The sequence below is a fragment of the Giraffa tippelskirchi genome, chromosome 6 (genome assembly GCF_054371585.1).
Source record: "Giraffa tippelskirchi isolate mGirTip1 chromosome 6, T2T-mGirTip1v1.2.pri, whole genome shotgun sequence".
Classification (NCBI taxonomy): domain Eukaryota; kingdom Metazoa; phylum Chordata; class Mammalia; order Artiodactyla; family Giraffidae; genus Giraffa; species Giraffa tippelskirchi.
The window spans coordinates 84,741,791-84,753,987 of NC_137280.1; the positions used below are offsets into that span (position 1 = coordinate 84,741,791).

General features: G+C 46.2%; 1 protein-coding gene across 3 annotated transcripts in view; it reads left to right on the plus strand.

The window, feature by feature from the left end:
• Window positions 1-4,953, plus strand: part of HAUS8 (HAUS augmin like complex subunit 8) — a 34,113-nt gene extending 29,160 nt beyond the window's left edge. For all 3 annotated transcript variants that reach the window (XR_014055658.1, XR_014055659.1, XR_014055660.1), the window contains one exon: window positions 4,295-4,953. The gene's annotated coding sequence lies outside the window, so the exon portion shown is untranslated. The remainder of the gene's footprint in view (window positions 1-4,294) is intronic.
• Window positions 4,954-12,197: the final 7,244 nt, after the last annotated feature.

The following is a 12,197-nucleotide window of genomic DNA, read 5'->3' on the forward strand; positions in this document are numbered from 1 at the left end:
CAGAAGTGGAATTGCTGAACCATATGTTGTAACCTCTAGTCTGGGCTGAGGTGGACAGAGGAGATGAGATCAGAAGGAAGAGGTCCCAAAGATGCAGTCCTGAGGTCACCTGTGCCTCCAGTTATCTTCAAGGTGCTCACTCTGGACCAGGCACCTCACTGGGAGGTGAGCTGGAGCATCCTCTCTCTACAGTGTCGTCAGCTGGGTAGCAGTTCTATTGAGGGGATGGCACTCAGATCAGTTGGGAAGTAGGCAGGGGACCCAAAGTGGACAGCGCCCCTGCCCGTGACTGGGGGTGGGGGAGACAAGCACCCTGAAGGACCACTGCCAGGCCAGATATTCAAGGAGGAGATGAGGAAAGGGGCTTGCAGGAATCAGAGCACATACTTACACAGCCTTTCTGCTTGGCTTCCGTGCGCTTCCATCTTCCCTTTTCTGATCCTGGTGCTGAAGTTCTCCAGATGGACTCTAGGGGGCAGCAAGTCCCCAGCTTGAAAGCGTCCACTCTTTCAGTCCCCTGGCCAGTTGTGTCCTGCTGCGGCCATCACCTATCAATTCAGATGAAATTGTTCATGTCTTTCCACACTTAAAAAAAGTCTTGATGCTCACATTGTATTTGTGTTTTAGTATTTCTTAAATCTTAGACTTCTTTTGATGGTTTCGTTGTAGAAAATTGAGATCTTCGAAAGGAGAGTTGCAAATCATCAAAAACTGTCACCAGTGGCAGAGACGAGCACAACTCATATTCTGGAGTATATGATTTCATTCAAATTTCAGACAAAAATGAAGTGGAAATGCACCCTGGCGATATGCCATCTGCAATAGTATGGGCATCTTTTTGTGTCAAATGCCATCTCTCTACATGGCTTTGTTTCACGTTTTCCTGTTGCACTGGAATTGTAGGGGACGGGTTGTGAGCCCCAACTCTCTCCTGGAGCCTCTCAGCTCTGCCTCCTGGATGGTCACCAGGCCTTGTGTGGTCTGTCTGACTGTCACGTGGAACATTCAAGTGATGGTGAACTGTGGTGGAGTTTTGTTTGTTTTTTGGCTCCACCGAGTGGCATGAGGGATTTCAGTTCCCTGACCAGGGATGAAACCTGCGCCCGCTGTGGTAGAAGCACAGAGTCCTAACCACTGGACCACCGGTCTTCAGAGAGAATTCCGCATCCTGAGAAGGTTGCGTCTGTTTGGGGCACTACCTGGAAGAGACATTAAAAGAATGAGATTTGCCCAAAGGACCAGTGAGACTCCAGCAGACACCTGGTCCTCATGGAGAATGCGCTTGGGTGCCACAGTAGGGTGAAATTTGCACCCCCGCCCCAAGTTACCTCTGAATCCTGACCCCTGGAACCCGTGACTGTGAATTTATTTGGAAAACGGTCTTTGCAGATGTAATAAAGTGAAGAATCTTGAGATCTGGGTGAGCCCTAAAGCTGATGACAAGTGTCCTTACAAAAGAAAGACCGAGGGAAATTTGAGACAGAGAAAGAAATTTGTGAAGACGGAGGCAGAAATTGGAGTGATACGGTCACAAGCCAAGGAGTGCTGGGAGCTCCCAGAAATTTGAAGAAGCAAGAAGACACCTCTCCTAGAGACTTTGGAGGGCACATGGCCCTGCTGACATCTTTTTTGTTTCTTTTTCTTTTTGTAAATAAAAAAATGTAGAGGACTTCCCTGGTGGCCCAGTGGTTAAGAATCTGCCTGCCAAAGTAGGGGACATGGGTTTGATCCCTGGTCTGGAAAGATCACACGTGCCGTGGGGCAACTAAGCCTACAAGCTGTGAAGACTGAATCTGCTCTAGAGCCTGTGCTCTGCAACAAGAGACGCCATCGCAATGGGAGAATGAAAACGAATAGTAGCCCCCACTTACCACAACTAGAGAAAGCCCGTGCACAAAAATGAAGACCCAGCCTAGCCAAAAATAAATAAATAGTTTAAATATGTATAGTTTATTTCCAATGTTGTGTTAGTTTCTAATGTATGACAAGGTGATTCAGGTAGAAATGTATATATATTATATATATGTATAATATATTCTTTTTCATATTACTTCCCATTAATTGGTTATTACAAGGTGGTGAATATATTTCCCTATGGTCTACAGTAAGTCCTTGTTGTTTATCTATTTTATATATAGTGGCTTGATCTGCTAGTCCCAGTCTCCTCATTTACGCCTCCCCACCCCATTCCCCTTTGGTAACCATAAGTTGCTGACACCTTGATTTCATACTTCTGACCTCCACAACTGCAAGAGAATAAGTTTCTGTTGTTTGAAGCCACCAAGTGTGTAGCTGTTTGTGGCAAAAGCCCTAGGAAACTAATACAGGGTCCAGTCAGACACATGGGGAGAAGAGGGTGTCAGGGACCATTTCTGCCTCCTGGGCTGACCCCTTGATCTCAGGTGGCCTGCAGCAGCTTGAAGAAAAGCTTCAGTTCCCGGCCAGAGATTGAGGTCAGGTCTTGGCAGTGAGACCACTGAATCCTAGCCACTGGACCAGGGGTCAGTGACAAGGACCCTGGCTTCTCGATTTTGCAGAAAAGAATTTCCACAAAGATAGAAAGTAGTGAAACAAAGAAAAGTATTTTTTAGGAGGAAAAAAAGAGTACAGTGCATGTGGACAGACACATGGGCGGGCTCGGAGAGAGAGTCATTGAGTCACACCCTTGTGATAGTTTGATTTACTGTTATGGGGCATTTCTTTGGGGTTTCCTTTGACCAATCATTTTGATTTGCCTGGCCCTGAGTCTGTATCTGGTATATCTCAGGATCCTTCCATGTATGTACATGCATCTCTTAGCCAAGATGAATTCTAGTGAAGAGGCTTATAGGTAGTTGACATCACTTAGTGTGAGGTGATGTCCCATCCCTTTTTGACCTCCAAGGTCTTCTGCGTATGTGTGTGGGGGAGGGCTCCTTAACTTCAAGAATGAGGAATATGTTGTCTTTTATCTCTTATCTGGGCAGGGCCCAGCCTCCTCCATCATCCTGCTATTGTGGAGTTTCTGCCCGCAGGGGAGAAACTGTTCAGCCTGTTGTTGTTGCTATTCAGCTGTGTCCGACACTTTGTAATCCCATAGACTGCAGTACACCAGGCTTCCCTGTCCTTCACTGACTCCCTGAGTTTGCTCAAACTCATGTCCATCAAGTTGGTGATGCCATCCAACCATCTCATTCTCTGTCATCCCCTTCTCCTGCCTTCAATCTTTCCCAGCATCGGGGTCTTTTCCGATGAGTCGGCTCTTTGCATCAGGTGCCCAAAGTATTGGAGCATCAGCTTCAGCATCAGTCCTTCCAGTGAGTATTCAGGGTTGATTTCCTCTAGGATTGACAGATTTGACCTCCTTGCTGTCCAAGGGACTCTCAAGAGTCTTCTCCAGCACCACAGTTCGAAAGTGTCAATTCTTCGTTGCTCAGCCTTCTTTATGGTTCAACTCTCGAGTCCATTCATGGCTACTGGAAAAATCATAGCTTTGACTATACGGACCTCTGTTCGGCCTAGGGCCCCAGCTATCTCCTGCCTCACCCTCACTGCTCAGATTGGGGGTGGGGGTCCTCTGGCCTAAGGTTGTTTAGTGAGTCTGGACAAGATGCAGCTTTCAAACTTCTCCCTTGGCTACCTTGATTCAAGGCAGGAGCTGTGGCTGCCAAGTGTAGGTGCTGGAGTGAACCGGGAGAGGTGGGAAGAAATAGCCCCAGGCACGTGAGAATGACTTGATGCGACTGGTGAGAGCTACGTGGGCCATTATCAGAACAAGGCCAGATAATCTGAACCTGGACCGTCTCACCTGCCATAACTCAAGTTCAGACACTCCTTTCCTAGGACCTGCCCCAGCCAGGGGCTGGGATGGGTTTCCACAGGTGAATCACAGACTCCACTTGACCCCGAGGAATGACAGTGAACTTGGATGGGGGTGAGGGAGGTGAGACTGAACTTGAATCTCGCCCCACATCACGCCTGGTAACTGTGGGATGTGAAACTGTGTACAAACCCCTGTGTCCTTTTCTTTGGATGTGAAATGCTGACTGCAGAGTGAATGATTGGGAGATGTGAAGACATCAAAACAAAGGCTAGCTGTTGGGCTGGAGAACTGGTAACAGTTTAGACTATAATTCTGTCACATAACAGAATCACGGAACTCCCAGTTCCCTGAAAGATATAAAGGCCTGACAAACATTCCCAACTTGTTTTTACGGGAAGCAGACCCCCACCAGATCAAAACTGCTGACCACAAAAACATAGACCCTGTTATTATTTTTGTTTAGTCACAAAGTTGTGTCCTACTCTTTTGCAGCCCATGGACTGTAACCTGCCAGACTCCTCTGACCATGGGATTTCCCAGGCAAGAATACTGGAATGGGTTGCCATTTCCTTCTCCAGGGGATCTTCCCGAACCAGTGATTCAACCCGCATCTCTTGTGTCTCCTGCACTGGCTACCTAGGAAGCTCAAGATAGATCCTATACTGGTTGAAACCAGAAGGTTGATGATGCCTGAAACTTCACCTTGATGCCAACCAATCACAGAATTGTCCAGGAGCTGCTCACACCCTGCTCCTTGAACACTATATAACTGTTATTACTCCCTCCAGGGTGGTCACACAGTCTTGAGGGCATCAGCTCCCTGGAGCCCCCTTTGCCTGGCAAAACCTTAAAAGTTACTCTTTCCACTTCACCCAAAACTCTGTCTTCATGTTTCTCTTTGGCACCTGTGAACAGAGGCCAAGTTTTGGCAAGAGATGGACAGCTTGGCTTCCCTGGGCCGCACATCTGTTCCCTGCTAACCGGGACCATGATGGCCCCTTTCAAGGACTCTGGCTTCTGTGCAGAAAGCACCCAGTTTGTTTGTTTGTTTTCTTTGCCTTGAATGAACACAGTGTGATAGACTCTACACATAACAAAACAGTAATCATTTTTGATGTTTGGAAGGGGCATTAAATACATTCATCATGTTATATAGGGCTTCCCTGGTGGCTCAGATGGTAAAGAATCAAACCCAAGTTCGATCCCTGGGTTGGGAAGATCCCCTGGAGAAGGTATAATCATCACCATTATCCATATGCAAGAGGTTTTCATCAACCCCAGTATAAACTCTCTGCTCACCAAAAACTAACTCCCCATCCCCCCACCCTCCCCCGCAAGCCCCAGGACACTGGGAATCTCGATTCTACTTTCCATGTCTATGGATTTGCCTATTCCAGGGACCTCATACAAGTGGAAGCATGCAGTATCTGTCCTTCTCTGTCTAGCTTACTGAAATGTGGTTTTTAAATGATTGAATTAACTATAAAGGGTGGTGTTGCTTGATCCTGTGGCCAGGCAGCCCCGTCGAACAGGGGGACCCCATTGACCATGAGACCTGGGTTCCTTCCCTTCCCCCTCTGGTTGTGGCCAGCACCTGCGCCTGTTTCCATGAGGCGGCCCGTGGACCAGGCCTGCTCTCCTGCCGAGAAGCCCTTTCACCCCGCTCCATCCACAGCCCACATTCCTGCCTTTTCTGGTTAATTGGAACTGATTGGGTTCCAGGGAGTTCCGGAAGCCCCCCTCAGTGATCGCAGAGAACTCTGATGTCCTGAGGATTAGTTCAGTGAACCATCGACCCTGAGCAATTAGGAGTTTTCCTGGCACAGTGAGCACCGCTGTGGTGGATGCAGATCTCAGGTCAGGACGCCCTCACTGCGGACCCAGGTGGGATTTGGCTGGTGCTTGGGCGAATCCTGTGTGTGTGCGTGCTAAGTCACTTCAGTGGTGTCCGAATCTTTGTGACCCTATGGACTGTAGCCCACCAGGCTCCTCTGTCCATGGGATTCTCCAGGCAAGAATACTGGAGTGGGTTACCATGCCCTCCTTTAGGGGATCTTTCTGACCCACGGATCAAACCTGTGTCTTCTGTGGCTCCTGAATTGCAGGCGAATTACTGCTGAGCCACTGGGGAAGCCCAGGCAGATATTAGCATATCACTAATCCCCATCACAGGGGATCCATAGCTCTCCTTCCTTTGTGGTTCTCTTTCCTTCTCCTGAAGGAGATCCAACCAGTCTATACTAAAGGAAATCAGTCCTGAATATTCATTGGAAGGACTGATGCTGAAGCTGCAATACTTTGACCACCTGATTCGAAGGACTGACTCATTGGAAAAGACCCTGATGCCGGGAAAGATTGAAGGCAGGAGGAGAAGGGGATGACAGAGGATGAGATGGTTGAATGGCATCACCAGCTTGATGGACGTGAGTTTGAGCAAGCTCCAGGAGTTGGTGATGTACAGGGAAGCCTGGCGTGCTGCAGTCCATGGGGTCAAAAAGAGTTGGACATGGCTGAGCGACTGAACTGAACTGTGCTGAGTCAGAATGTTATGGTTCATGTGTGAGAGGGATTCATTTTCCTCCTCTTTTTTGGGGGGGAGGTAGTGCCCTCCCCTGCTGAAAAAGGCTTGTGGGATCTTAGTTCCCCAATCAGGGATTGAACCCAGGCCCTGGCAGTGAAAGCGCCAAGTCCTAACGACTGGACCCCCCAGGGAATTCCCTTTTCTCACTTTTAACATACTAGCAAAATAAGACTCTTTGAGACTGCTGTTTTCTCCCTCCAGTAATCACCCTAGAGCCATCACAGGCGCCCTTCTGATAAGCATGTGACGGGCATGATACTTTGGCAAACAATTTATTAACAGTGGAAGCCTGTTCTGTCTCCTGACTGCAGTGGGTTAGTTCACATGATCAGAGGCTACTAGGAGGTAGAGAAGAGAGGTTAGTGTAACTCCAGCATCTGAGACTGCAGGAAGAGATTCCACATGGCAGACCCGGCACACACAGCCCTCAGCCTTCCCCAAAAGATGGACAGACACATATTATTTCTTGCTGCCTTGTGAGGAAGACACAGCCTCTGTTCCTAGTTGAATTGTGTCCCCTAAAAAAAGATATGTTGGGGGCTTCCCTGGTGGTCCAGTGGTTAAGAATCCACCTGTCAATGCCGGAGACCCTTGTTCGATCCCTGGTCCAGGAAGATCCCACATGCCACAGAGCAATTAAGCCCGTGCACCACAGCTACTGAGGCCCACGCTCTGGAGTCCAAGAGCCATAGCTACTGAGCCCGAGTGCTGCAACTACTGAAGCCTGATAACCTATAGCCCGTGCTCTGCAACAAGAGAGGCCACTGCATGAGAAACCCACACACCACAACTAGGGAGTAGCCCCTGCTCACGCGACAGCTGCCTGCATGCAGCGACAAAGACTCAGCACAGCCATGAAAAAAAAAAAAAAAAGCTGGAATCCTAACTCCCAGTACGTCACCATGCGGCCTTATTTGGAAATAGAGTCTTTGCAGATTTAAGCGGGTTAAGATGAGATCCTTAGGGAAGGTCTGAATCTAAAATGACTGGTGTCCATATAAGAAGGGGAAGTTTGGACACAACAGACAAGCATAGAGGGAAGACAGCATGAAGATGTAGAAGGAGGAAGCTGTGTGAAGATAGAGGCAGAGATTGGGGTGATGCAGTCATGAGCCAAGGACACCTGGAGCCCCCAGAAGCTAGACACTGCCCTAGCACCTTCAGAGGGAGCATGGCCCTGCCTGCACCTTTATTTCAGACTTCCGGCCTCCAGAACTGTCAGGGAAGAAATTCCTGTTGTTTAATGCTACACCGTTCGTGGTACTTTGCTACACAGCCCCAGGATACTGACCTAGCCAGTAAAAGCCAAATGCTCCTGAAGCAGCTGATCTTTCAGGTAGCCCTGCGCACTCCTCCCCCACTGGGAGAGTCAACCCCTCCTCTGGATAACACATCCAGCCGGGGTCCTGCCACAGACAAAGGAGTGGACTTCCAGAAATGCCCTTTCCTCCCACTTGCCATGCTGAAATCTGCCCATTTGATTCATCAGGGCATTTTTTAATGCAAGGCTTCATCACCATTTGAACTCTAACACCAAAAACAGACTACCAAGACAGCACAGGGAACTCTGCTCAATGTTATGTGACAGACCGAAGGGGAGTGGAGTTAGGGAGAGAATGGATACATGTATATGTATGGCTGAGTCCCTTCGCTGTTCACCTGAAAATATCAGAAAACATCACAACATTGTTAAACAGCTATACCCCAATACAAAATAAAATGTTCAAAAGGAAAAAAAAAAGATTACAAAGAGACCTGGTTATTTTTTCCATTTTCACCTCAGAAATCCTGTTTTTATCCTCGCTAAAAGGTGTGCCCAAATTCAGTGCTTTGCCTTTGTACATCTTCTATTGATTCCAAGCTCTTATTAAAAAATGTTATGCCTTTGGGAAACATTCCTGCCTTTTCTTGTGTTTTAAAACAGAAAATATGCTTGTTGCAAAAAGTATGTGAGATGAAAAACCAGAATCTCTCCCTAGTTTCTCTCCGACAGTTTGGTGTGGCTCTTTTCTGATATGTGTTTGTATCTCTGTGCACACTCGTACACATGTGCATTCACACACACACACACACACACAGAACTATCATTCATTCAATCAAATGTGTAGAGAGTTGATCCAAAGATTCCTGCTCTAGTAGGGTTTATCCTCTAGTGAGGGGACATTGCCAAGACATGATAAACACGATAAATAAGTTATATAGTACATCAGAGGGGGAAGAAGCGCAGGCATACCTTGGAGATACTGTGAGTTTGGTTCCCGACCACTGCAATAAAGCAAATATCACAATAAAGCAAGTCACATGAAATTTTTTGGTTTCCCAGTACACATGAAAGTTATATATACACTATACAGTAGCCTGTTCATATCTTGGGTTTTGTGGGTCATACGGTGTCCATCATTACTCAATTCTGCTGTTGTAGCTCAGGCACTATGGAAACTAAGCTATTTACAAAAACAAGCAATGGATCAGATTTGGCCTATAGGAAATAGGCCCCTGGTTTAAATAATAGCCTGGAGATGATTATAGTGTATTTCGAAACAGCAAAGCAATTTTTTTAAGCCCAAGTTTTCTGCATGTTGCCAGCCTTTAGTTAACTGAGTATAAGAAGACATCAAAATAATTATCCTGGAGAAGAGAATGGCAACCCACTCCAGTATCCTTGCCTGGGAAATCCCATGGACAGAGGAGCCTAGGGGACTCCAATCCACAGGGTTGCAAAGAGTCAGACATGACTTACAGACTAAACAACAACTATATATATGTTTAACTGAGTCACTTTACTGTACAGCAGAAATTAAAACAACATTGTAAATCAATTGTTATTTCAATTAAAAAAATACTTGTTCTTCTTCTCAAAAAAAAAAAAAAAAGTACTCTTTTGGCCTAAAAAGAGGGTTTCTCAAAGTACCCATAGTATCTGGTCTAATAATGAAAGTGAAAAGTATGAGTGTTAGTTGCTTAGTCATGTCTGACTCTTTGCAACCCCATGAACTGTAGCCCGCCAGGCTCCTCTGTTCATGGAATTCTCCAGGCAAGAATACTGGAGTAGGTAGCCATTACCTTCTCCAGGAGATCTTCCTGACTCAGGGATCGAACCCGGTCTCCTGAACTGCAGGCAGATTCTTTATCATTTGAGTCACCAGGGAAACCCTAATAGTAATTTGTAGCAATATTTGAAAATCTGCCAGTTTCCTTAATAAACAGAAGTAGATTTATATGTCTTATCTACATTTAAGTTGTTAAAATAGAAAACAAAATACTTGTTGTGTGCCTTCCATAAATGCATCCGGTAAATGGAGAAAGAAACTGGGATAAAAGCTGTTTTGAGTTATATTTGGAAAGGAAAAAATTTCTATTAATGCACTTGTTACTCAACTTTGATTGTGTAAATTTCAAAAAACAAACCTTACATCACCTTCAAGTTATGTAAAGGCCTTTTAATAAATTTCAGACGAACTTCAAAAATATGAATAAAAGCACTGAATGCCATTTATTTTAAAAATAAAGAGTGCAATAGCATGATGTCTAAAAAACAATGTACGTACCTTAACTTAAAAATAACTGATTGTTAAAAAAAGCTCACCATCATCTGAGCCTCCAGTGAGTTGTGGTAGTAACATCAAAGATCACAGATCCCCATAAGCAAATATAACAATGATGAAAAAGTGTGAAATATTGCAAGAATTACCAAAATATAACACGAAGCGGTTATATCTTGGTAGGACCTCCAGGGCTTCTCTGGTGGCTCAAACAGTAAAGAATCCACTTGCAATGTGGGAGACCTGAGTTCAATCCCTGGGTTGGGAAGATCCCCTGGAGGAGACCATGGCAACCCACTCCAGTACTTTGGCCTGGAGAAGCCCATGGACAGAGGAGCCTGGTGGGCTACAGCCCATGGGGTCACCAAGAGCGGGACACGACTGAGGGACTAAGCACACAACATGAAGTGAGCAAATGCTGTTGGAAAAATGGCTTCAACAGACTTGCTCAATGCAAAGTGGCCACAAACCTCCAATTTGTGAAAAATCTTGTGCAATATCGTCAAAGTACAATAAAATGAGGTGTTCCTGCACAGTTGTCTCTCCATATCCAAGGGGGATTGGTTTTAGGACCACTACGGGTACCAAAATCTGCAGATGCTCAAGTCCCTTATATAAAATGGTGTAGTACCGTAAGCCCTCTTTATTGGTGGGCCTCACATCCTCAGATACAAACAGCTGATCATATTGGGAAAAAGTAAAAACAACAATAACAACAACAAGGGGGAGGAGATCAAGGAATCAGAACAGCAATTGTGTCTCTTACTGAGTAGGCGGTGAGTTTTGCCATGGGAGTATCCAGGTGAAGTATGTTCCAGGTAGAGGGAACAGCCAGTGCGAAGACCTGGGGCAAGAGTGCTATGGCCAGACCAGGGGCCTTCAGGGGGTTTGGAGCAGAGGAGTGAGGACTATGCCATTTGCTTGCACCATGTGGTGTGACATCACCCAGAGTTGGCAGACTAAAGTCCCCAGGGCCAAATCTAGCCTTCAGCCTGTTTTTATAAATAAAGTTTTATTGGCACACAACCACTCTCTTTCATTTATATATTGTGTGTGGCCCCTTTCATTCAATTGCAGAGTCAAGGCGTTGTGAATTTCCTGTATTAAAGCCCTTTCTGTTAAAAGACCTCAAGGGACTTCTGTTTCCCGCCTTGACCCTGAGTGATACATTATGTTATGATGCATAATAAACTGTGATACACCCAAAGAACCAGAACACAATTTCCGCCACCCTCAAGGCTGAATAACATTCTCCCCCGTTGCAAAGATGTTCATGTCCTAATCCTCAGAACCTGTAAATATCAGGTTTATGGTGAAATGGACTTCCCAGGTGTGATTATGTTAAACATTTTCAGATGATGGTGAGATAATTCTGGATTCGCAGGTATGTCCTAAAGGTAATCACAGGCAAGTGTCCTTATCAGAGGGAAGCAGAGGGTAGTCTCACACAGAAATAGAAGATGTGACAAGCAAGAGTTGGGAGCGATCCAGGAACACAGGCAGCCTTAGAGGCTCAGAAAGTCAAGGACAAAGGTTCTCCCCTTGAGTCTTTCTAAGGACTCAGCCCTGCTCATACCTTGACTTAGCCTGAAGACACTGTTTTCAGATTTCCAGCCTCCAAGACTGTAAGAGAATAAGTATGTGTGATTTTAAGCCGCCAGACTGGTGGTAATTTGTTACAGCAGGCATAGGAAACAAATACAGACTATTTCGCAGGTTTTTCTTGCACTGAACCCTATGTCATGTATCTTTCCATGTCAACATACGTAGCTTTCCTTTGCTCTTTTTATCAACTTGCTGATATCGCATTGTGCGGAGGGGACCTTAATTACTTAAGCATTCTCCCTCCTGATGGCCCTTTAAGCTGTCTCCAAGGTTTCACTGTTGCCTGTCCAACTCCTGGAAGTTTCTTCACAGCGTGGTACTCGAGCCTTCATTAACTGCATTTGGTCTCGTTTCCTCTTTTTGATTGATTAAAAATGACTCATGTGTGTTCCTGATGAAAAGGGCCCTGGAGATTATCTGCCCCACCACCACCACCCCCGCCCCACACTCCACTCCCTCCATGACATTGGCCTGGGACCAGTTCCCAAACAGCTCACTCAGCAGATGTCTGATGATTTCAGAAAGGGAAAGGGTCACAGGTCACGTCCGTCAACTCTCTGCTGAGCCCCCTTAGGATCATGCCTGTGGCGTTGCCCATCAAAGCCAAGTTCAGAGCCTTGACCACACCACGACCACACGGGTTTCCATCTTTATCATCCCTTCCACA